The sequence below is a fragment of the Camellia sinensis genome, chromosome 3 (assembly GCF_055761805.1).
Source record: "Camellia sinensis isolate YWXY chromosome 3, ASM5576180v1, whole genome shotgun sequence".
Lineage (NCBI taxonomy): Eukaryota > Viridiplantae > Streptophyta > Magnoliopsida > Ericales > Theaceae > Camellia > Camellia sinensis.
Window position 1 is genome coordinate 133,861,539 of NC_138963.1, and position 25,572 is coordinate 133,887,110.

The 25,572-nt window shown below is 47.7% G+C and overlaps 1 long non-coding RNA gene across 1 annotated transcript; it reads left to right on the plus strand.

Annotated features, from left to right (window-relative positions):
- The first annotated feature begins 6,904 nt into the window (after window positions 1-6,904).
- Window positions 6,905-7,868, plus strand: LOC145821129 (uncharacterized). Its single transcript, XR_014363169.1, has 3 exons — window positions 6,905-7,142; window positions 7,271-7,432; window positions 7,526-7,868. It is a non-coding gene; the product is annotated as an uncharacterized LOC145821129 (long non-coding RNA).
- The last annotated feature ends 17,704 nt before the right edge of the window (window positions 7,869-25,572 follow it).

Genomic DNA, 25,572 nt, shown 5'->3' on the forward strand with positions numbered 1-25,572 from the left:
AACCGAGGCGATGGCAAAATGCGATGTAAATGACATGAAAATGTGATATGGACTTATACCAACATGAGTGAGCCTCAGCCACACTCACATAGGATGCCGGCGGATGAAAAATGAAGTGCCTCGAAATGCGTGCACACAGGCACGCAAACCGAGGCGATGGCAAAATGCGATGTAAATGACATGAAAATGTGATATGGACTTATACCAACATGAGTGAGCCTCAGCCACACTCACATAGGATGCCGGTGGATGAAAAATGAAGTGCCTCGAAATGCGTGCACACGGGCACGCAAACCGAGGCGATGGCAAAATGCGATGTAAATGACATGAAAACATGATATGGGCTTATACCAACATGAGTGAGCCTCAGCCACACTCACATAGGATGCCGGCGGATGAAAAATGAAGTGCCTTGAAATGCGTGCACACAGGCACGCAAACCGAGGCGATGGCAAAATGCGATGTAAATGACATGAAAATGTGATATGGACTTATACCAACATGAGTGAGCCTCAGCCACACTCACATAGGATGCCGGCGGATGAAAAATGAAGTGCCTCGAAATGCGTGCACACGGGCACGCAAACCGAGGCGATGGCAAAATGCGATGTAAATGACATGAAATGGATAGCAATCATTCTAATGGAATTTGAGCACTAAAATATGGGGGAAAACAGTCCCGAAATGAGGCAAAATGACATGAAATGCATGGAATTGTCCCGAAATGCGAATTTAGGCACCCGAAATGGCTTATAGCTATGCCAAATATGCACAATATGGACATGCAATGCAAAGACAGAAGCTAGGCAGTCCCAAAAAGGGCACTTTCACAGTTATAAACATGGCCAAACAGCAAGCATAGGTATGGCAAAAATGGCATTCAAGAATAGGGGCCAAAAGGGGGGTAATGAAGCAAGTGATATAAGAAAAACCCAAAATGAAAACTTTCCTTATACAACATTGAAGAGGGACCAAAAATATGAATATTTACAGTATATGGCAAGCTTCGAATCAATATACAAACATGCTAAAAATGTGATGCAAAATGAGGCTCAAAAGTGGCTATAACATGAGGTATGCAAAATATTCACCAAACAGCCAAAGACCCTTAATAAAACATGTAGAATGGGACAAAATAGGACTATTTCCAGAACTGTAAAATGGCCAAAAACAAAAGCATGATAGGCTAACTAAACATGCAAGAATGGGGAATAAAAGAGAGATATAACATGAAGTGACCTATGGAGGTCCCAAACCATGAAAGGACCTAAATGAAACATGAAGAATGGACCAAAATAAGCACTTTTTCAGAACTGTAAAATGGCCAAAAACAAAAGCATGGTAGGCTGCCATTGCATGCAAGAATGGGGAAGAAAAGAGGAGTATAAAGGTAAGTACAACATGGAAGTCCCAAATGGTGTTGAGCCCTTCTTCAATGTTGAATAGGGGCTCAAAATAAGCCTAATATCAGTTTACAACATGCTCAAAAACAGATTGCTCATGGGCCAAAAATAGCATGCAAGATTATGACATATAAGAGGATCAATGAAGCAAGTGTATCATGGAGGGCTCAAACAGGGTTGAGCCCTTAATGAAAAGTGAAGATGAGCTCAAAAGAGGGCCCCTTTCAGTTAGGGCCGGAGCTTGAAACAAAAAGCAAGTGGGGCTTACAAATGGATCAAGAAAAAGGGTCAAAGTGAAGAAATGTTACTTACCCTTGAAGACTAAGACTTTTGTTGCTTCTTGGATCAATTTGCAGCTTCTTTGGCCTTTGAGAAGCTTTCCTTGTTGCTGGAAATGAGGTGGTGGTGGTAGAGCTTGGTGGTGTAGAAGAAATGGTGCTTAGGGACTTAAAGATTTTCAAGGAAATGAGAGGTATAGAGATGGAGTTGTGTATGGAAGCTTGAAGGTGAAGTTTTCTAACCCCAACAAATGATCTAGCTTGCTTGCTATATAGGCCAACAAGGGGGTGTAAAGGTGGGGGAAAAGGAGACAAACTTTCCCCCACAAAATATCCCCCGGATAAAGATCTTTTCTGGGGGATAAAGCCCCACAGCTGTAAAGTGCACAGTGCAAAGAGCTCGGCCGGCCTGTTACTTTTGCTCCAGGTGGCCGGCCGGCCACACCCCCTAGCCGGCCGGCTAGGGGTCAAAAGGGTCAATCAAATTTTCTGGCCGGCCACCAACTGATGGTGTCCTCCTATGTGTGTACAACACAACCCTGTGGTTAAAATTCCAAGAAAGTGGGTCCAAGGGGTTCAACATTAGCTCGGAAAGAGGGGTTCAAAAGGGTCAGGTGGAATTACTGGCCGGCCACCAACTTTTAGGGTCCTCTCATGTGTGTACATCACAAATATGTGGTTCAAAGTTTGAGAAAATGGGCCCAAGGGGTTTAACATTAGCCCGGAAGGAGGGGGTCAAAAGGGTCAAGTAGCATTAATGGCCGGCCACCAACTTTTTAGGGTCCTCCCATGTGTGTACATCACAAATATGTGGTTCAAAGTTCGAGAAAATGGGCCCAAGGTGTTCAACATTAGCCCGGAAGTGCGAAAAACGGGCGCCGGAGGGCGTCGGAGGATGTATAACTGGTTGCTGCAACAATTGCTGGCCTCCCACCCTTCAGTGACCTCCCCGGTGATAAAACAGAGGTACCTGCCAAAAATGAACGAAAACCGTTGCAAAACGAATGCTCGGGGACCAAAACACGCAGTTCGAGGTCCCGAAAATGGGCTGTTAAGCACCGAAAGTGGCATTCGACCACGAAGTGGGTTTCTCAGACCCCAGTGTCCCTCAAAAGGGAGAAAATAGGAAGTATGCCAAAAACCGGAGCAATAGGAGATGGTTAAGCGGTCCCGAACCGAGGCATACGGCCTGACGGCTCCGAAAATCGGAAACCGGACTCCGAAATGGGAAAAATGGCCTACGGCCACCAAATGTAGCCTACAGACATTGAGAGATGGTCTACGGGACCTCTCCCTTCCCTCAGGAAAAGAAACAAAGAAAACCGAGTCTGGTTCGCAAACCGAGACAAGGTACAAAAGAGGGTTCGGAAGTTCGGAGGCAGGGCTCACGGCCGCAACTCCGAAACTTCTGAACAAGCACATTATGCAACATCACCAAGCGCTCAATCGGTGACGTCTGAGTCTTAAGGTCGGTCAAAAATGGGGTGTCTACAGTTGCCCCTCTTTGACAGAACTCGGAAGTCACAAGTGACGGGAGTGAATGTCAAAGCCCAGAGACGACCCATTTTTGACAAGGCTGAAGACTTAGACAAACGTACAAGGTAAACGGAGATGTGCCCGCAGGCATGCCCGCAGGCAGGGGGCAAAATGAAAATGATAATGCAAGAAGATTTTGAAGATTGGACTTATACGCTGCGCGAAGCCGATTTTGAAAGTTGGACTTATACGCTACGCGAAGCCGGTTATCACTCATGATCATGCGAATGCAGCAAGCTGTAATGAAGCAAGTATTCGCAAATAGATGCAACAGTTTTAAGCGAGAATGCAAAGCAACAACTACATTTCATGCAGTTAAGAATGCGGAGGATTATTCAATCCCCGCCACGTCTCACACAAAGAAGATACGATACCTGCGCGATTCGTCTGGTCGCACCAGCCTCAATTGAACCGTACATACAATATCGTGCCTGCAAAAGAGAGAAATTGCAACAAGTACAATATGCTATATATCCATTGTGATTCTGGAAGTTTGACACACGCAGTGCCAGCAAGTGAATGCATCGCAATGCAAGAGTGGAACATGCGTGACGACGCATGCCCAAGTGTAGAGATATGCCAATATCAAGAAATGTGCACGTTAATGCAGGTATGCTCATGAGAATGCAAGATAATGTGACACGAGCATGAATCAGGGTGTCCGTTTGTCATGAAATAACGAGTACGGAAACGCGTGTTTCGGCAAAGGTAACTCGATCACGGCCTCCGATCCGCTTCCCGGAAAGGCTACAACTCATTCAAAAAGGATATACTTCGATTTCGATGAATGATGATGAGACATATGTCAGAACTTGAAGCTGAAGTCCCGGCGGAGCTATTTCGCGACCGGAAGTGTACTTTTCTTGAACTTTTTCAGGTTCCGGGAACTCCGATCTTCCTCAAAATTTGCAGAGAGCTAGGTGGGCATGTGGGGGACATGGCCGGCCGGTTATAGGGAAAGGGGGAGGTGGCCAACCGGTTTTCCATAAAGTAGATAGCTGGCCGGCCAGTTATCCAAAAAGCAGATAGCTGGCCGGCTAGAAAAGGGGGCCGGCCGGCCATATGCCCAGATCCGAGGGCAGTTTGGTCTTTTTCACCTCCTTTTGATGCTCCTTCAATCCAAGACTTGGGGCCTATATATTGCAGCCGAGACCTCCCCTTTTCTTGCCTCCTTCAACACTTTCTTCTTCAGATCTGAGTTCTACACGCGTTTTCCAACGCCCCGCGCAAATTATTTTCACAAAAATATTCAGTTTCAAGCACTTTGAAGCGATTAAATTTCGGTTTCGGAGCTTCTTTTCGCATTTTCGCCACTTGAGGTAAGTTTGTCTCAATATTTGGAAGATTTTCTCGGGAGTTGACTTTTGTTGACTTTTCATTTCCCGAGAGTTGACTTTTGTTGACTTTTTCCAATTTCGGCTCATTTTGCTCATTTTTGCTCCTTTTGCAGATCTTCTGAAAAATGGCGGGTAATTCTCCCCACGGCGGAGGTTTTCCAGGTGCCGGAGATGATTTCGATCCCATGACTCTCCCCCCGAGGACCCGACCTTTTATTCCCGGGAGGTACCGTCCGCCAGCACACGTCCTCCCTCGTGCTGTCTTCCGTCACTTCACTAGCTTTGACGAGCGAGCACCCGGGGATCTGCTTCTCCGAGAGCCGGAGCATCACCTCTCTCATGAGACCCGAGAGGTATTTACTTCATTTTCTGTATTCTTTGTAGATTTCACACCTTTGCCATGCTTGAACACGCAGTTTAGCTTATGACATAGTACTTTGCTTGCATCCTGAATATGTAGTTTCAATACTCGAATTTCTGAACACTCGGCTCATTAATTAATTGCGAACGCACAGTACACATTAGTTAAGAGGCGAACACACGGCTCAAACACTGATTTGTCGAACACACAGCCCGAATTCGAAAGTGAACACACAGCCCACACTTTACATTTTCTGAACACGCAGCCCAGATTAGATAGTGAACACGCAGCCCACACTAGTTGAAATTTGAACACGCAGCCCAAACTTTAAATTTTCTGAACACGCAGCTCAGATTAGAATAGTGAACACACAGCCCACAATTTAACTGAAACTTGAACACGCAGCCCGAACTTCAAATTTTCTGAACACGTAGCCCAGATTAAATAGTGAACACGCAGCCCACACTGATAGAAAGTTGAACACGCAGCCCAAACTTCAAATTTTTCTGAACACGCAGCCCAAACAGATAGTGAACACGCAGCCCACAATTTAACTGAAAGTTGAACACGCAGCCCAGATTAAATAGTGAACACGCAGCCCACACTGATAGAAAGTTGAACACGTAGCCTAAACTTCAAATTTTCTGAACACGCAGCCCAGATAGATAGTGAACACGCAGCCCACAATTTAACTGAAAGTTGAACACGCAGCCCAAACTTCAAATTTTCTGAACACGCAGCCCAGATAGATAGTGAACACGCAGCCCACAATTTAACTGAAAGTTGAACACGTAGCCCAAACTTCAAATTTTCTGAACACGCAGCCCAAATTAAATAGTGAACACGCAGCCCACACTGATAGAAAGTTGAACACGCAGCCCAAACTTCAAATTTTCTGAACACGCAGCCCAGATAGATAGTGAACACGCAGCCCACAATTTAACTGAAAGTTGAACACGCAGCCCAAACTTCAAATTTTCTGAACACGCAGCCCAGATAGATAGTGAACACGCAACCCACAATTTAACTGAAAGTTGAACACGCAGCCCAAACTTCAAATTTTCTGAACACGCAGCCCAGATTAAATAGTGAACACGCAGCCCACACTGATAGAAAGTTGAACACGCAGCCCAAACTTCAAATTTTTCTGAACACGCAGCCCAGACAGATAGTGAACACGTAGCCCACACTGATAGAAAGTTGAACACGCAGCCCAAACTTCAAATTTTTCTGAACACGCAGCCCAGACAGATAGTGAACACGCAACCCACACTGATAGAAAGTTGAACACGCAGCCCACACTGATAGAAAGTTGAACACGCAGCCCAAACTTCAAATTTTCTGAACACGCAGCCCAGATAGATAGTGAACACGCAGCCCAGATTAGAATTTGCATGTAGCTTATTTCACTTCATCGGCACACAGCCCATTTCATTCCATTGGCGCACAGCCCAGTTTATCTCATTGGCACACAGCCCATTTCATCTCATTGGCACACAGCCCATTTCATCTCATTGGCACACAGCCCAGATTATTTCATTATTGACATATGTATTCATTCTGAATGCAGGTTGGTTCCCGCAGTGTGCGGGGGTATGGTTCTACCATCGCGCGGGACTGGTACGCTGAGCTCCCGGAGGGTGTCCGAGACTTAGTAGACTTGGCAGGATTCGGGCCCTTCTGCGTCGGGTTGTCACGTTGTCCTGCCAGGAGGACATTGATGGCAGCCTTGGTAGAGAGATGGTGGGACACCACCAACTCCTTTCATTTCTCTGCTACCGGGGACATGACCATGACGCCCCTAGACTTCGTTGTGCTGACCGGTTTAGACATCGGAGGTTGGTCTATCCCCTATGATGAGGATATGGGCGAGTGGGAGGCCGCTTGGATGTATCTATTGGGGGCTCGCCCGCCTGTTGACAGGGTTTCTGGGAGAGTTCGATACACTTGGTTCTCTTCCCACTTCCGGCGGGCGGAGATGGTGCCTGAGACTCCCGAGGAGACGGAGCAGTATGCCCGTGGTTTCCTTATGTTCCTCTTCGGGACTACCCTGTTCGCCGACAGAGGGAACACAGTTGGGCTATACCTGCTGAGCGCTCTGGTTGACCTATCACAGGTCCATCGATATGACTGGGGTGGCGCCGGCCTGGCTACCCTTTACTTTTATATGAGCGCGACCTCCCGCGGGCGGGGCGATTTACTTGGCGGCTACTGGAGAGCCTGGGAGGTACTTCTCTGTCCCCTTGATTTACATTTCTGCTTCTCATTACTTGTACATTGCACACACAGCGCACTTTTACAGTCTGTATTTTGCTCTCAGCATTTCGTACTTACATTCTGCACTGCTTTTCTCAGCTATGGGTCTATGTATACTTCCCATCATTAGCCCCAGAGTTGGAGGTGGCAGGGATTCCCATGACCCCATATTCATTGGTGTTCGAGGGCCCGCACCGGCCGAGACCTCGAGAGACCCTCCTTTACTTGCGACAGTACTTTGACACTGTGCGACATTCAGAGGTATCTCAGAACTTTCAGTTCTTTTCATTTTCATCTTTGATTTGCTCTGTATATTCTCGATTTCTGATTGGTTTATGCATTTATCATCCGCAGATCACATGGCAGCCTTGGGCGCCCCTGGGTGATGGTCTCCGACTTCAGTATACCGGAGGGTCGGACATCTCCCAGTATAGGGTCCTGCTCGAAGGGCCGGTTGGCAGGGTATGGTTCCTGGGGGAGCGCTTTCTGCGCCAGGTATGGGGGTATCTTTCTCAGGATCTTCCCGCAGTACCCCCAGCCAGTATGCGGACTGCTGACAGGCTCTCTTACTCGGAGGTAGTCGGCGCCATGCTGGGTAGTGATGCTTTACTACATATTGAGGAGGGGGACTACGCCATTTACCGTCACATATATTTGATGCCTCCATTGACGGGAGCTCGTATCCCGATGATGAGGCCTGCCGGTATGTCATCCTCGGGCCAGGCTCGGGCTCGAGCTGCAGGCGCCCCTTCTACTAGCAGGGCTGGTACATCTAGAGGTGGGAGTAGACCGGTTTCTTCGGTTCCGTCGGCTTATCCTCATCTTGGATGGCCAGATATGCCCACTGAGTTGATGGCGTGGCAGTATGGGGCTATCTCTCCAACCCCGATCCCGCTAGAGCCTCCGATGCCCAGTGATCGATACGCCATTGATCCTGACTCACCGCTGGTATGCTCCACTGATTTTCATTCATCATTCAGATGTTTAGACATTCTTTTGTTCACTGATGATTATGAGCTCATATTTGCAGCCACCACGAGGGTACATGGAGGAGGTGGTTGGACTGGTGGCCACACTCGAGGGCATGGTCTTGCGGAGGGAGGCACAGTTGTCTGTCGCGGGCATTCAGATACCCTTCAGTTTTCTGGCATTTTATCATACTTCTGATGACATGCTGATTTATACTGCATTGATAGACTACTTGTGTAGAGCACATCTGACACACACCCCACTTGTACACTGTATTTACATGCACCCACTTCACGTAGCCTTTGCTTGTATCTGCATCTGATGTACATATTCGGACTGATGTATTTGAATTGAACTCTTTGTTTTCAGATGCCTTCATGGTCCGGTCAGCCGCAGGCCAGGCCACCCGGGCCTCCTTGGGGAGCTGGGCCATCTGGGCCTTTTCAGGGAGTTGGGTCACCCGGGCCTTTTCAGGGGGCGGGGCCATCTCGGCCTTCCCGAGGAGCTGGTGTAGACACCCCATTTTTGACCGAACTTAAGACTCAGACGTCACCGATGGAGCGCTCGGTGATGTTGCATAATGTGCTCGTTCAGAAGTTTCAGAGTTGCGGCCGTGAGCCCTACCTCCGGACTTCCGAACCCTTTTCTGTGCCTTGTCTCGGTTTGTGAACCAGACTCGGTTTTCTCTGTTTCTTTTCCTGAGGGGAGGGAGAGGTCCCGTAGACCATCTCTCAATGTCCGTAGGCTACATTTGGTGGCCGTAGGCCATTTTTCCCATTTCGGAGTCCGGTTTCCGATTTTCGGAGCCGTCAGGCCGTGTGCCTCGGTTCGGGACCGCTTAACCATCTCCTTTTGCTTCGGTTTTTGGCATACATCTTATTTCATCCCTTTTGAGGGACACTGGGGTCTGAGAAACCCACTTCGTGGCCGAATGCCATTTTCGGTGCTTAACAGCCCATTTTCGGGACCCCGAACTGCGTGTTTTGGCCCCGGAACATTCGTTTTGCAACGGTTTTCGTTTATGTTTGGAAGGTACCTCTGTTTTATCACGAGGAAGGTCACTGAAGGGTGGGAGGCCAGCAATTGTTGCAGCAGCCAGTTATACATCCTCCGACGCCCTCCGGCGCCCGTTTTTTCGCACTTCCGGGCTAATGTTGAACACCTTGGAGTTAATGTTGCCAACTTTCAACCACATATCTGTGATCTACACACCTGGGAGGCCCCTAAAAGTTGGTGGCCGGCCATTAAGGTTACCTGACCCTTTTGACCCCTTTCTTCCGGGCTAATGTTGAACCCCTTGGACCTCTTTTCTCGAACTTTGAACCACATATCTGTGATGTACACACCTGAGAGGCCCCTAAAAGTTGGTGGCCGGCCATTAATGCTACTTGACCCTTTTGACCCCCTCTTTCCGAGCTAATGTTGAACCCCTTGGACCCTTTTTCTTGGAATTTTAACCACATGGTTGTGTTGTACACACATAGGGGTACCCCACCAGTTGGTGGCCGGCCAGAAAATATGATTGAACCTTTTGACCCCTAGCCGGCCGGCTAGGGGGTGTGGCCGGCCGGCCACCTGAAGCAAAAGTGATAGGCCGGCCGTGTTCCTTGCACTGTTCCCTTTACAGCTGTGGGGCAATATCCCCCAGAAAAGATATTTACCCGGGGGATATTTTGTGGGGGAGTTTTTCTCTCCTTTTCCCCCACCTTTACACCCCCTTTTGAACCCTTATAACCAGCTGGTGGCTTCACTTACAAGGGTTAGAAAAACTCTCCTTCAAGCTTCCATAGCCAACTCCATCTTCATCCTTCTCAATTCTTCAAAAAACCCTAAGTCCCTAACCATCATTCCTTCTACACCACCAAGCTCTACCACCACCATCTCATTTCCAGCAACAAGGAAGGTTTCTCAAAGGCTTAAGAAGCTGAAAATTCATTCAAGAAGCAACAAAAGTTTGAGTCTTCAAGGGTAAGTAATACTTTTACCCTTTTGACCCTTTTTCTTGATTTATTTGTAAGCCCCACTTCCTTTTTGTTTCAAGCTCCGGCCCTAACTGAAAAGGGCCCTCTTTTGAGCTCATCTTCACTTTTCATTAAGGGCTCAACCCTGTTTGAGCCCTCCATAATACACTTGCTTCATTGATCATCTTGTATGTGATGATTTTGCATGCTATTTTTGGCCCGTGAGTAATCTGTTTTCGAGCATGTTGTAAACTGATATTAGGCTTATTTTGAGCCCCTATTCAACATTGAAGAAGGGCTCAACATTGTTTGGTGCTTCCATGTGTCACTTGTAGTTATATCCCTTATTTGGCCCCATTTTTGCATAAATTGGTAGCCCTCTTTTCTTCTGTTTTTGGACCTTGGTCCGAACTGAAAGTGGCCTTATTTTGGCCTATACTTCATGTTTCATTAACATTTTTTTTCTGTTTGGTGATTATTTTGTATACTTCATGTTATAGCACCTTTTGAGCCTTATTTCACATCACATTTCTATCATATTTGTATACTGATTTTGAGGTTGCCATGTACTGTAAATATTCATATTTTTGGTCCCTCTTCAGTGTTGTAGAAGGAAATTTTTCAGTTTGGGTTTTTCTTATACCACTTGCTTCATTACCCCTCTTTTGGCCCCTATTCTTGCATGCTATTTTTGCCATACCTATGCTTGCTGTTTGGCCATGTTTATAACTGTGAAAGTTCCTTTCTTGGGACTGTCTAGCTTCTGTCTTTGCATTGCATGTCCATGTTGTGCATATTTAGCATAGCTATAGGCCATTTCGGGTGCCTAATGTTGCATTTCGGGACAATTTCTTGCATTTGGCATCATTTCGCCTCATTTCGGGACTGTTTTCCCCCATATTTTACTGCTGAAATTCCATTAGAGTGATTGCCATTCATCTCCATATCATTTCATCACATTTTGCCATTGCCTCGGTTTGCGTGCCCGTGTGCACGCATTTCGAGGCACTTCATTTTTATCCGCCGGCATCCTATGTGAGTGTGGCTGAGGCTCACTCATGTTGGTATAAGCCCATTTGTCATTTCCATGTCATTTCATTGCATTTTATCATTGCCTCGGTTTGCGTGCCAGTGTGCACGCACTTCGAGGCACTCTATTTTTATCTGCCGGCATCCTATGTGAGTGTGGCTGAGGCTCACTCATGTTGGTATAAGCCCATTTGTCATTTCCATGTCATTTCATTGCATTTTATCATTGCCTCGGTTTGCGTGCCAGTGTGCACGCATTTCGAGGCACTTCATTTTTATCCGCCGGCATCCCATGTGAGTGTGGCTGTGGCTCACTCATGTTGGTATAAGCCCATTTGTCATCTCCATGTCATTTCATCACATTTTATCATTGTCTCGGTTTGCGTGCCAGTGTGCACGCACTTTAAGGCACTCCATTTTTATCTGCCGGCATCCTATGTGAGTGTGGCTGAGGCTCACTCATGTTGGTATAAGCCCATTTGTCATCTCCATGTCATTTCATCACATTTTGCCATTGCCTCAGTTTGCGTGCCCGTGTGCACGCATTTCGAGGCACTTCATTTTTATCCGCCGGCATCCCATGTGAGTGTGGTTGAGGCTCACTCATGTTGGTATAAGCCCATTTGTCATCTCCATCTCATTTCATCACATTCTGCCATCGCCTCAGTTTGCGTGCCCGTGTGCACGCACTTCGAGGCATCTCATTTCATTGCATTCTGTCATCGCCTCGGTTTGCGTGCCCGTGTGCACGCGCTTCGAGGTATCTCATTTTCATTGCATTCTGTGTATGTTAGGATTATATCTTAGTTGCATTTCATGCATATCATGCATATTGCATTATGTCCGGAATAGGAGTTAGCCCGGGCGCGGGAAATGAGGTACATTTCGTACTCCGAGTGACGGAATGTGTCTCAATTCCCCAGTCACCGACACTCCGGATTATCCATGATGGAGTTAGGTTTTAGCTGTAGTTTCATGTGCATTCATCCTATATTGAGTTGTGCATTTCGACTCCTCGGCCATCATGCCTCGGTATGCGTGATTGGTGGCACGAGGATCGAGACATGCATATATCTGTGCAGATACATTGCTATGCCCCTTTCCTGCTCTCTGTTGCAGCAAAACAAAGAATCAACAACCTTTTGGGGCTTGGCACGCATTTCAAGAACAGGTGTAAACAGAGGCTAATTGGGGCATTCCGGTGGATTTCCGCGCAAGACAACCCGGACATGCATCATCCATCAGAAGCAAGGTGGTCCCTGGCTTGCACGCCAGTTTTATTTGCTTTCATAGTTAATTTATTAATTAGAATTTTGTAATATTTTGGACTGTAATATTCTTTTATTCGGGACTGTAATATTTGGACTGTATATTTATTCGGACCCTCTCAGCGAGAGCACAACTGTAATAAGTGTGGGTGAGTGTGATGTATGTCTTCCAACCCCATGTCTTTCTCCCTTTTATTTATCCGCTTACGATGATTAGATTAGGGCATGTTTAAATTAGCATACAGTATGACAGCATGTTGGCATTCATTCATCTGTATTGCATGCACCGGGCTCGGCGCACCATACTAACTGCATCGTACTTTCAATTCCAAATTGAATACATGGTAGTTGTAGCATCTCATATACCATCTTAGAATAGCCGAGCCTGCTATAATTGCATTTTGCATGTGTTGCATTAGGCATTCCTGTATACTTAGGATCATGCATGATTTCTAATGTAGTTTCTATTTTGGCTTGGAGTACCCGGTAAGTTTTATGCTTTAGCATCCTTGCATGCGTGCGAGTGTTGCCATGAATAGCATGCTTGCCATGAGGCTAAGTGCTTATCTGATATAACTGTCTGAATGCCTGTGGGTGAAGGTCGGGTTATCTGAATTGGAATAAATCATCAAATGTTTCAAGCCTACCTGCGGGTAGCAAACCATTTTCAAAAAACAAACATGAAATGTTTCGTTCCAAATCAGGCGACTCGGTCTATATTTGTATGCTGTACGCATCACATAATAACCTAGGCTAATAAACCGGAATAAGAACTCGCAATGTTTTCAAAAATTGATATCATGGTTAGTAGAGGCCGGTCTATGACCGGGCGAGCGGGGGTGCTCACGAAGTGACCTTCCCCAATCGTACCTAAGTTCCCGAGCCGAGGCAACTTTGGTGATGACGGACACGTGGCCTTTTGGCACCGAGTCAGGGTTTCCTAAATTTCCCAAATAAAATATTTAGGTGGCGACTCTGTATCTGGCAAAGCAGTCCATGTTTGGCACTTCTTTCAAAAAATCAGTTTTTCTCAAAACGATTTGCCAGATTTGGACTCTTTGGTTCAGACTTAGAACCGTGACTACGAAAAGTCGAGTCCGAGCTGTAGCGAGGTCCCCCGCGGGCTTGTTACAGTTTCTGGCGACTCCACTGGGGATTTAGAGAGCTTGACTCGAACTCATGATATCTGTTTTTTGACTACACTTGTGTGTTTCTTTGCATTGCATTTGCATTGGTGCGCCTAGGACACTGTGTTTGCCATCTGCTATTCCTGAACGGTTTGCCGGAGGCTTGTCTTGTCAAGGCATGACCATAAGGCTGACCGGTTGTGGGCTCTGCCAGTATGGGAACACAAACCCTGGTTTTACCGGGGCACCCTCTTTGACCATTCGACCTAGTGCATATTCGGATCCATAGTGACCATTCCAAATTAGGACAGGCTGCTTACCCGTTCATAGGTTGTTTGAAACCGCCGCGTGCGTAGTGAAACCCTAGCTCCTGACACAATAGGACAGGGAAACCCTACCCCAACATAGGGGTGTTTTGGCTCTCACTTATCTATTATGTGCTTTAGAGTGCGTCTCTATAGGAATGCATATATCAGTATATGAGTTTGGGCATCAGGCCTGCGGGCATCAGTTCAGAATTGTCAGCATCAGGCCTGCGGGCATCAGATCAGTATATGAGTTTGAGTATCAAGCCTGCGGGCTACGGTTCAGTGTTGACAGCATCAGGCCTGCGGGCATCAGTTCAGTACATCAGTTTGGGTATCAGGCCTGCGGGCATCAGCCAGTATTTGAGGATTAGTTATCTGCGGATATCAGATTCTGTTTTAGGAGACAGTGATACAGGGATAATAATCAGTGTTTGAGGACAGTGTGTTTTCAGCTTATCAACTGTGTGTTGTTATGCCCGACTGTGTGTCTTGCATTTTATTTTAAGCTGTTATGCTGCCCGTTTATCTGTTTATTTATTTCCTTTTCGCTTTATTTATCTTTTGCTAGGTCAGTTTTAGCACGATTGCTTCCAACCCAGCAGGCATTCCCCAAGCACTTTGGACCCGAGGTCGTCGACTCCATCGATCTGAGGATCTAATCGACGGACAGCCAGTGTATCATTCTCTACCCCCTGTTACCAGAAGGAAGCCGAAAAGACGCAGTGTGTCAGAACAGAGGTTGTCAGAGCAGTGGGTTACTTCATCAGAGGACTATAGGACTGAGGTCTCAATTACTGCTGCAGAAATAGACATACCAGTTAGACAGATGGAGCAACAGAATACATCGGGGATGGAGGCTCTAATGCGCCAGATGCAGGAGAGCATGAAACAGATGCACGATGATGCCGCCCGTCAAACGGAGTTCTCCAAACAGCAGGCCGTGATCATGGCCCAACAGGCTGAGCTGATTACCAGATTGCAACAGCAGAATACAGCATCTGCTTCACAACAAATCCCTCCTCCGGCAGGGGCTCCGTTACCTGAGCAGGCACCTACTGTTCAGAACACCCCACCGAATGCCCAGAATACCCTACCAAATGTCCAAAACTTACAAGAGGACACGAGTCTTCCAACGGGGCCAGCTCCGCCCCCGCTTCCACCACAACTGTCCAAGGTCCATACATCCAATCACCCGGACTCTCCATCTGAGGTCGAGGTTGATCATACAGCTCTGAAATTGAGCAAACTGGAGAAGCTCTTCAAAAAATCCCAAGGGGTCAAGGCTATGCCGGATATCGAAGATGGATATACCGAGGAGGCCGTAACACTCCCCGATAGGTTCAAAATGCCACAAATCGACCGTTTTGACGGGACCGGCGACCCCATGGTCCATATCCGACTGTTTGCAGATGTCTTGCGGCCAATGGGCCTAACACGACCACAGAAGCTCTCACTATTCGGCCGAACCCTGTCGGGTGTGGCCTCCCATTGGTACGCAAGATTACCAGATGAAGTGAAAAAGAATTAGGATGAGATGGCTGAGGCCTTTGTCACACAATATTCATACAACACTCAGATCGAGATCACAACCCGTGATCTTGAAACGACGAGGCAAGAGCCCAAGGAATCTTTCTCGGACTTTGTGATCCGATGGAGGGCAAAGGCGTCGACAATGACTCTAAGGCCCACTGACAAAGACCAAATTCGGATGATTGTGCGCAATCTCCACCCGAAGTTAATGCAAAGAATGATTGTATTCCCCTTCCCTACTTTCGCAGATTTACATGATATGGGGGTGCAAATTGAAGACGCAATGAAACAAGGTCTGTTTGACCACGACAGAGAACAACCGAGGAGGACCTTCAACCGTAACAACAATGCGGGCCCGAGTGGCGCTGCAAATACGAGAGCCTCGGAAGTTAGTACGGTCACCACCACTCCCCCTCCCCCTCCAAGGCCCATGACTGCCACACCATTCTCCAGCGCGTCCGGAAGCAATACACAAAACAACCGATTCCAACCACGAGGCCAAAGAACCTTTACCCCACTATACATGCCTTTGACCAAGGTTCTGGGAATATTGATCAGAAAAAATCATTTAAAACCCCTGGAACCAAAGCCATTACCGAATCCACTCCCCCCCTCTTACGACCCGTCAAAATACTGTGCGTATCACCAACAACACGGTCATGACACCGACCGTTGTTACAGATTGCGTCATGAGATCCAAGATCTTATTGACAAACAGGTGATCGCGCCTCCTGATAAACCCAATGTCACAACCAACCCTCTCCCACCACATAACCAAGCTCCTCCTCCCAAAAGAATTAACTTTATCCAGACTGGGGTCGCATCTTACGATCCCAGCATCTATATTACGCCCACCCACCTACCCAAGCCGGAGGTGCTCCTCCCCGATTGCACTGATTTCTTGTGCATGGTGGACATCTCCGAAACCCAACCAGAACCGGTGGTGGTGACCGTCGAAGACGGAGCAGGGCAGATTTTGGGAGGAAATGAGATTGTTGAATCTGAAACTGGACAGAACTTTGTCGGGGGAGCCTATGATCCAAGCAAGTACATCCTATCAACGAGCCGAATTGGGCTAAGTGTAGAATTGCCAGAGACAGGAGAACTATGCATGATCCGGGGGGATGAATCTGGGTTATGGGCAGATGAGCTGACAGCCGTAGAGGAGGACTTTGCTAACTTGCAATTTCTCGAGGACCTGGAACTGGGGGATGCGTCGATTAACTGGTATGATTATGAGGGATCAGAGGAGGCCACGGGATGGCTTGAAGATCAACCGGATGCAGTGGGGGAAGCCCAGCCAGAACAGAGCCCGGCAGGGGCAGAAATATCAGTTGTGGCCGGAACGGCCGAAAATCAAGTTGTATCGCCGGAGAGCGCCGGTGTTGAGAATTCCGCTCGGGACATGGGCATTATGGATATGGGAACTGTTGAGCAAACAACTGTACTGATGCAGTTGGAACAAGAAAAGTTTGAGGCTACTGAGAGAGCCAGGAAGGCAAAGGGCCCTGAGGGGACTGAAAGTGCTATGTGCACGAAAACAGACAATGCTGCGAGCATATGGACAGAGAGCACTGAGAGTGCGAGTGGACCGGGGCCAGACAGGTGTCTGTTGGCTGCCAATGGAATGTGGTGGGAAGATGACGATTTGTGTCTTGCCCACACCGATGAAGACTGGGGGAATAACCAGCCGGATGATACTTGGTACCTCGATGAGGTTGACCATATGACAAGAAGTGGGCGGTACTTCAAGCCCCCACACCTGGACCAACCCGAGGCATCCGGGAAGGATAGAGAAGCAGAAAGATAGAAGGAGAAGCAGATTGAAGATGAAGCTGTGCTGAAACAGTTGAAGAAAATACAAGCAGACATCTCCATCTGGGGGCTGCTAATGGCATCACGAGTGCACAGAGAAGCTGTCCTATCTGCTATGGACAAGTCCAAACTCTCCATAGACACCACGCCTGAACAGCTGGTTGGGCTGGTTTTTCCGGGAGGAGGTTCCCCGGTATTAACCTTTTCGGACAAAGAGCTACCGCCTGAGGGCACAGGTCATAACAAACCTCTCTATATCTCTGTGGAATGTAGAGATAAGTGGATACCGGTGGTACTTGTTGATACCGGGTCTGCGATTAATGTCTGCCCGACCAGAACGGCATATGCAATCGGGTTGAAACCCGTGGACTTCGTCCCAACCACCCAAGTGATTAGAGCATATGATAATACCAGCAGAGAAGTGATGGGGACTGTTAAAATTCAAACCAAGGTTGGTCCAGGACAACACAGTGTCGAATTTCATATCTTGGACGTTCCCGCAACCTTTAACCTACTTTTGGGGCGACCGTGGTTGCACCAGGTCAAAGCAGTCTCTTCCACTCTACATCAAATGCTAAAATACCCCCACGGGAAAGGGGTAGCAATAGTTTTCAGGAATTCATCAATCCATCCGCCGCCGGAAGTGTCCACACCTGTCTTGGAGATCGAGCACGGCACGGAGGATGTGTTTTTGTCGGGGTTCACTTTGGCCGAGGCTCAAGTGGTTCAGAATGTCATGGCTTTGAATGAGGGCATGTATGTTAGTGCCCAATCTATATACCTCATGAACAAGCTAAAACATACCCCCGGGATGGGATTAGGGAGAAGCGGCCGGAAGGGCGTCTCAGTATTGGCCGAAGTGCCACACAACCCTCACGCCTTTGGACTGGGTTATCTGCCCACCAAGGAGGATTGGGTAAGGAAAGGAAAAGAAATGGCCGGAAGGGCCAGGGCAAAGAAGGCCGGGAAGCCATTTGATTTAATGCACAGGCCCATCTGGGGTACCCTAAACGGACGTTTCATCCGGGAGGGGGAAGATTTTCCATTCTGCGGCTTCCCGGAGCCATGGCTAAACGCGGAGGGGACGCGCGTGCCTGGTTTTGAAATCTTCTTCGACATACAATTATCTGGGGATGACGTTGCCGAAGCGCAGACAGACCCACCAACTGAGGTTGAGCAATGTGAAGCAGTGGATCCTGAGAGTACAGAGCTAGAAATGGGGGTAGCACTGGCGAGTCTACTATCAGATCCTCCGATCGGCCAAGAGTGCATGGGGGATAACTCTTCGGTTTCTGTGATTGGAGATGAAATAGCTGCGGGCTTTCCAGCGCCGATCTTGGATGCATCTATCGCACCTTCTCTCATCTGGCAATATGAAGAAGGCTTTTTATCTAGCAGTTCCGGGTCAGGTAGTGAGCCGGAATCTGATTCTACCGAATCTTGTGCGTCAGAATCAGATTCCAACTCGACTGAGTCTGAGTCCGGTATTCCCGGGGGTGATAACCCGGATACCACAGTCCTGTCTAGGTCGTCTTTTTCATTTTCTTTTGAGTCTGTTGTAACAGAGGAATCTGACGGCTTGGAAGTATTTAATGAGAATGATGTGGATGTGGTTTCCGAGTATTTTTCTGTGCCTTTGATTTATTGCTTAAATCAGGATTTTCAAAATTTTGATGAAAACAGCGAGGAAGAAATTCCTCCAGTTTTGCAACGATTAATTGATCAAGAGCAGGAAAGATTTGTTAAACCTTTAATGGATGAAATCACTACTGTGAATGTTGGTACTGAGAAGGACCCGCGGCTGGTCCAGATCGGGTCCACGTTGTCTTTGGAGGAGCGCGAGCGCTTAGTCGCTTTATTAAAAGATTTCAAAGATGTTTTCGCGTGGTCCTACGAAGACATGCCTGGAATCGATCCTGAGATTGTACAGCACCGGATCCCTCTTGACCCCGAGGCCCGCCCTATCAAGCAGAAACTCAGAAGGATTCGCCCGGACTGGGCCCTTCCGGGCCCTCAAGATTAAGGAAGAGGTCACCAAGCAAATTGACACAGGGTTCCTGCTGGTATCTGAATATCCAACTTGGTTGGCCAACATAGTTCCGGTGCCAAAAAAGGATGGCAGAATTCGGGTCTGTGTAGACTTCAGAGATTTGAACACGGCCAGTCCGAAGGACGACTTCCCCTTGCCGCACATTGATGAATTGGTGGATTTCACGGCCGGACATGCCTTGCTTTCGTTTATGGATGGTTTCTCAGGCTATAATCAGATAGTGATGGCACCCGAAGACCGGGAGAAGACTGCGTTCACTACCCCGTGGGGGACATATTGTTATCGAGTGATGCCATTCGGGTTGAAAAATGCTGGAGCTACGTATCAACGGGCAGCAACTACAATATTGCATGATATGATCCATAAGGAGGTCGAGGTGTACGTGGACGACATGATTGTCAAGTCCAAAGATAGAGAGGGCCACTACACCGCCTTACAAAAATTCTTTCAAAGGATCAAGGAGTTTCGGCTGCGACTGAATCCCCAAAAATGCACGTTTGGTGTTACAGCAGGGAAGATGCTAGGGTTTCTGATCACACAAAGGGGCATCGAGGTCGACCCTTCCAAAATCAAGGCCATCTTAGAAATGCCACCACCAAGGACTGAAAAGGAGGTGCGAGGCTTTCTAGGTAAAGTGCAATTCATAAGACGGTTTATTTCTAAATTAACCTTGACTTGTGAACCACTTTTTGGTCTCCTGAAGAAAGGAAAGAAATTCCAATGGGACGGCCGATGTCAAGCAGCTTTTGAGCAAATCAAAGAGTACCTACAGAACCCACCCGTGTTGTCACCGCCAGAGCCGGGGAGACCGTTGATACTGTACCTTTCGGTAACTGAGACTACCATGGGCTGCATGCTCGCGCAGGAGTCAGAAGACAAAGTGGAAAGGGCCATATACTATCTGAGCAAAAAGATGCTGGATTACGAGACCCGCTATACACCGCTGGAGAAGGCTTGTTTGGCCTTGGTATGGGCAACCAGGAAGCTGCGGCACTACCTGTTAGCCCACTCAGTAATGTTGGTTTCGCGTTTGGATCCCATCAAATATCTCTTCGAGAAACCAGCACTTACGGGTAGGCTAGCTCGTTGGCTGCTATTGCTCTCCGAATTTGATTTGAAGTATGTAACGCGCAAGTCAGTAAAAGGCAGAGCGGTAGCGGAGTTCCTTGCCGACCACCCGGTTGAGGGGGATGAAGCGGTTGAGTATCTATTCCCAGATGAAGCCATTCTGCACGTCGAAGATGAAACTTGGACGATGTACTTTGACGGAGCGTCAAACCAGTATGGGTATGGGATAGGGGTGTTGCTGATAGCGCCTGATGATTCCCGTATCCCTTTAGCATTCAAGCTCCGGTTCAAAGTTTCCAACAATGAAGCAGAGTATGAGGCATGTATTGCTGGCCTGGAAGCAGCCCTAGAACTAGGGGCAAGACGGTTGGACGTCATTGGGGACTCGAACCTTGTTGTGTCTCAAGCCAAAGGAGATTGGAAAGTCAAGGAGGAAAGGATGATAATCTACCACCAAACCTTGGATTTGCTAATTCCTCGGTTTGAGAAGCTAAATTTCACCCACCTCGTAAGAGAGAACAACAGGTTTGCAGATTCACTAGCAACTCTATCTTCTATGATAGACATCCCGTCCGGAGTCCGGATGCGTCCAGTCATTATTGATCAGAAGTTCGCGCCAGCATACGAGTCGATTTCCGCCATAGATGAGGTTCAAGACAGCAACCCCTGGTATTATGACATCTGGAACTTCTTGGAAAAGGAGACATATCCACTAGGGGCAAATGCCAAGGATAAGAGGGCTGTCAGAAGAATGGCTGCTCAGTTCATTATCTGCGGGGGAAAGCTGTACAAAAGGGGTCATCTGGGAATGCATAAGCTCTATGTAGAAGCTGAAGAGTCGAAACGCCTGATGGAAGCCATCCATGGGGGGGAGTGCGGTGCACACATGAATGGAGTAATGCTGGCCAGAAAGATCCTCAGACAGGGCTACTACTGGTCAACCATGGAGGAGGATTGTATTAGCTTTGTTCGGCGATGCCACAAGTGTCAAATTCATGCAGACCGCATGAACATCCTGCCGTCAAAACTGTACAACATGACTTCGCCGTGGCCTTTTTCAGTCTGGGGAATTGATGTGATCGGAGCTGTTACCCCGAAGGGGTCAAACGGGCATGAGTTTATCCTGGTAGCGATAGATTATTTCACAAAGTGGGTCGAGGCCCAATCATACGCGGTGTTGAAGGCGTCGCATGTCGCAAAGTTCATCAGGAACAATATCATCTGTCGCTACGGGGTGCCAAACGAGATAATTTCAGATAATGGTTCCCACTTCAAGAAAGAAGTGATAGACTTGTTGGAGAAATACAATGTGGCTTTTCATAAGTCATCTACATACAGGCCGCAGACCAACGGAGCAGTTGAGGCCGCCAACAAGAATATCAAGCATATACTACAGAAGATGGTGGAAACCTATCGGGATTGGCCAGACAAGCTGCCATTTGCTCTGTGGGGCTACAGGACTTCAATCAGAACTTCCACAGGAGCAACTCCATATTCATTGGTCTATGGAATGGAGGCTGTTCTACCTATTGAGATTGAGGTTCCGTCGTTACGAGTATTGGCTGAATGCCAGATAGCCGAAGCAGATTGGCAGCAAAGCAGATTCGAAGAACTCATGCTCTTTGATGAAAGAAGACTGAAAGCACTGTACCACATCCAAGGCTATCAACGCAGAATCGCCCGGGCTTTCAACAAGAAAGTTAAGTCCAGGAATCTGAAAGAAGGAGATTTGGTGCTCAAAGACAACCGAGCTCCCATCCACGACCCAAGGGGCAAGTTCAAACCTAATTGGACCGGTCCTTACATCATCAAAGCTATCTGGTCAGGTGGGGCTGTGGTTCTGATGGATCTAGATGGCTTGGAGTTCTCACAACCGATCAATATGGACAAGTTGAAGAAATACTATCCTTGAGAGGCTCGCTAGGCCGAAAACCCGAAAGGACGACCTAGGCAAAATTCAGAGCACAAAAAAATTAGAAAATATAAAAACTGAGCTCGCAAGGTTGAAAACCCGCAAAGGGCGACCTTGGCAAAAGTTAGAGCGCAAAAGGAGAGTGAAAATACTCGAGTGAACCTCAGCCTGAACTACGTAAGGCTTGATTCCCATCTTTGGGATACGTAGGCAACTTCACCTTGAAGTTCAGCCATAAACTTTTCCCCGATCAACTCTGTCCATTTCGATCATCTCAGTCATCTTTATCCATCAGCATTTATCGTGATCTCCGGTACAGTGCTGTTCAAACTAGGGGCAACTTTCCGTTGCCGCGACGGTGCAAAGTTACTCAGACAAGGGGCAACTTTCCGTTGCTTTGCAGTGCCGCATTGTTCTTCAGACTAGGGGCAACTTTCCAGTTGCGGGGATCTGGGGTTGTGCATCTCAGTGACAGATTTTCGGCATGTCCAATTCTGATCCACATTGAAAATAGTTTTGAAAAGTTTTAATAAAAGTTGACTTTGTTCAAATCAATCTTTTTACGACTTAGACCATTTTTGGACCAAAAGCGAAAAATTTTCAGTACCACAACTTTCAATTTCATTGATTTCAAAATAGAGTTCTCCTGCTCTTGTATTACAATCGAGGTTGCTTTTTTTAGTACATTCTTAAAGAAAACTTGGAAATGCTAAATAAGCAATAAATTTGGGGCATAGTTGAATCAAGTATCTCTGCGTCCCCTCCCAGAGCTGGACGGAGCACCTGATGCCAAGCTAGGCCCAACCTGTGCCTCCTCATTGAGCCAATCCAAGCACTCATCGGATAAAGTGCAACTGAAAGTTGAAGCAGGGGCCAGGAGCTCTCTCGTCCTCCATGCTGTGGCATATCGGGCAAGCTGTGCACCCCGGATCGGGAAAGTGGCTGGGTACTCAATCCCCTCTGGTGGGCAGGTCTGATCATGACCAAACTGACGCAGGAACCGGAACGGAAAATAGAATACGCAGTGGGTTAGGCCAATCAATTGGATCCCAATCAGCCGAGACATACTATAACTCATTGCCGGGAGGTTGAGCCAAGGACAACGCCAAGCAATGCCTTCTGCGGACAAATTGCACATCCAATCGAACCACCACCTTTCGTCAAGAGCATTGACGAGGCGCTGCCGAAAGAAGTAGCCTCGAGCTGAATAGGCCGGGCAAGAGTCCACAACCTGCAACTTATCCATTAACCATACCTAGGGGAGGGATGGAAAATGAGAGAATAAAGAACAGAGAGATGTACGATGAGAGAAAAGTAAGACAAGGGTTTTGTGAGAAAAATCGAGCCTGAGGGTCGAGTGATGTGAGCAAATATATATGTGAGGTCGGGTGGGAAACATTACCTGCAGCAGCAGTGGACTCCCAGCAAACCTAGTCGCCTCCCGGCGATAGACAGAATCTAAGCCCATCAATGTCTCGGCCAAGGTCATGGCAATACAGCTCTTTCCTTCTCTCAAACCTTGGGCGACTTCAATCAGGCGAATGCTAGCCCCGCCGAAGCCTGAGGAAAGCAGAAAGTGAGACAACAAACATAAGCAGAGGGCGTGTTGCCGAAAACCCTGCCAATAATGGTTGCTGCGGTCACCGGCGTCGAAAAAACGATGGATCAAGCCGAGAATGTCCAGTTCCCCACTGCAGATCAGAGATCGAGCGTCATGCGCCGTGAGCCCACACATCCGCCCTAAAGCATGGGCGTGACCAAAACGGAGCTGGGGCAAGATCACTTCAGAGCATTCAGACTCCATCAAAACCTGAAAATCTTCGAAAGTGGGGCACATCTCTTGGCCGCCGAAGCTAAAAACATGCGTCACTGGATTCCAGAACCTTGCCGCGGCATGAAGAAAAGGAAGCTGTAACGGAGTACGGCTCAGCGTGAATAGTGCATTCAAGCCGAAACCCCGGAAATTCAGCTTTTCCGAGCCATCTAGAGAAGAGATCCAAGATGTGACATTTTCCGCGAGAAACGCCTCCATCTTTGTCTAAAACTAAGATGAAATGAATGTTCCCGAAGTTGAGGCTTTTATAGAAGGAAAAATACTATTCACGGGGACACGTGTCAAAAATCTGGAGGCTGCAGAACTGAATGGTCGGCCAGCTACCTTTTCTGGCTGGCCAGCCATTTACTTTTTGCAGAAATGGCTGGCCAGCTGTCTCTCTCCACAAAAATGGTTGGCCGGCTCCCAGAGATGGCCAGCAATGCTGCAGTGTATCTTCTTGGCCCTGTTTTACCCTTTGAAGAAAGTTTCAAGCATTTCCATGCAACGGGAGAGTCAAAGGCCTCCGTTTCGGATGCGTTCCGGTGCCCAGGTCGTCAGAAGTACACTTTGTTGTTGAGTTTTGATTATCGAGTTGTTGCATTTTGCTTATCGAGTTGTTCGTTGAGCGGACGTGTTTTGTGTTTTTGAGTCATTGCTCTCTGTTTAAGCAATTTTTGTTAAAGTCTTTTTATTTTATTTTTGTTGCATTTTGCTTATCGAGTTGTAAACTTGCTAAAGATTCTGTTATATCTTAGTAAGTCGAGTTGTTTAGTTTGTTGCGTCGGTTCACTACCTGACTTGGTGATTACACAATGCGCATTACCATTCAATTTCATTCTTGTGCAAAGTAAATGATGCGATACGATGCTAAAAGTTCAAAATACAAACACCTTTCCAAAAGCTATTTCATTTCATCATGCTTTACAACAAACAAAGGTACAAGTTTTACAAAAAAATAAAACTGCCTAACAATGTGCAAAGTGCTACAAACTACTAGTAAAAGAAAAATAAAGCAGGAAATAGCAGCATCAAAGTCCTCGGGAGCGGGAACGAGAAGCACGCCTCGTCCTCTTTTGCGGGACAACCTCCACACCATCATCTGAGTCGGAGCTGTCATCCTCGGGATCCCCCTCAGCCTCGCCTCTGTTCCCCGAGCCAAAACCGGAGCCTCCCTCCTCAGCAGATGTCTCTGACTGACGGTCGGTAGCCTCCTCCTCCTCCTCATCAGGCTCCACCTCCACAACGTGAGCCCTGCGTCTGCGGACAGGCCCTCCTCGAGCTCCTCGAAAAGGCCTAGATGGCCCGGCTCCTCGGGAAGGCCGAGATGACCCCGCCCCCTGAAAAGGCTCAGATGGCCCAGCTCCCCAATGAGGCCCAGGTGGCCTGGCCTGCGGCTGACCGGACCATGAAGGCATCTAAAAACAAAGAGTTCAATTCAAATACATCAGTCCAAATATATACATCAGATGCAGATACAAGCAAAGGCTACATGAAGTGGGTGCACGTAAATACAGTGTACAAGTGGGGTGTGTGTCAGATGTGCTCTAC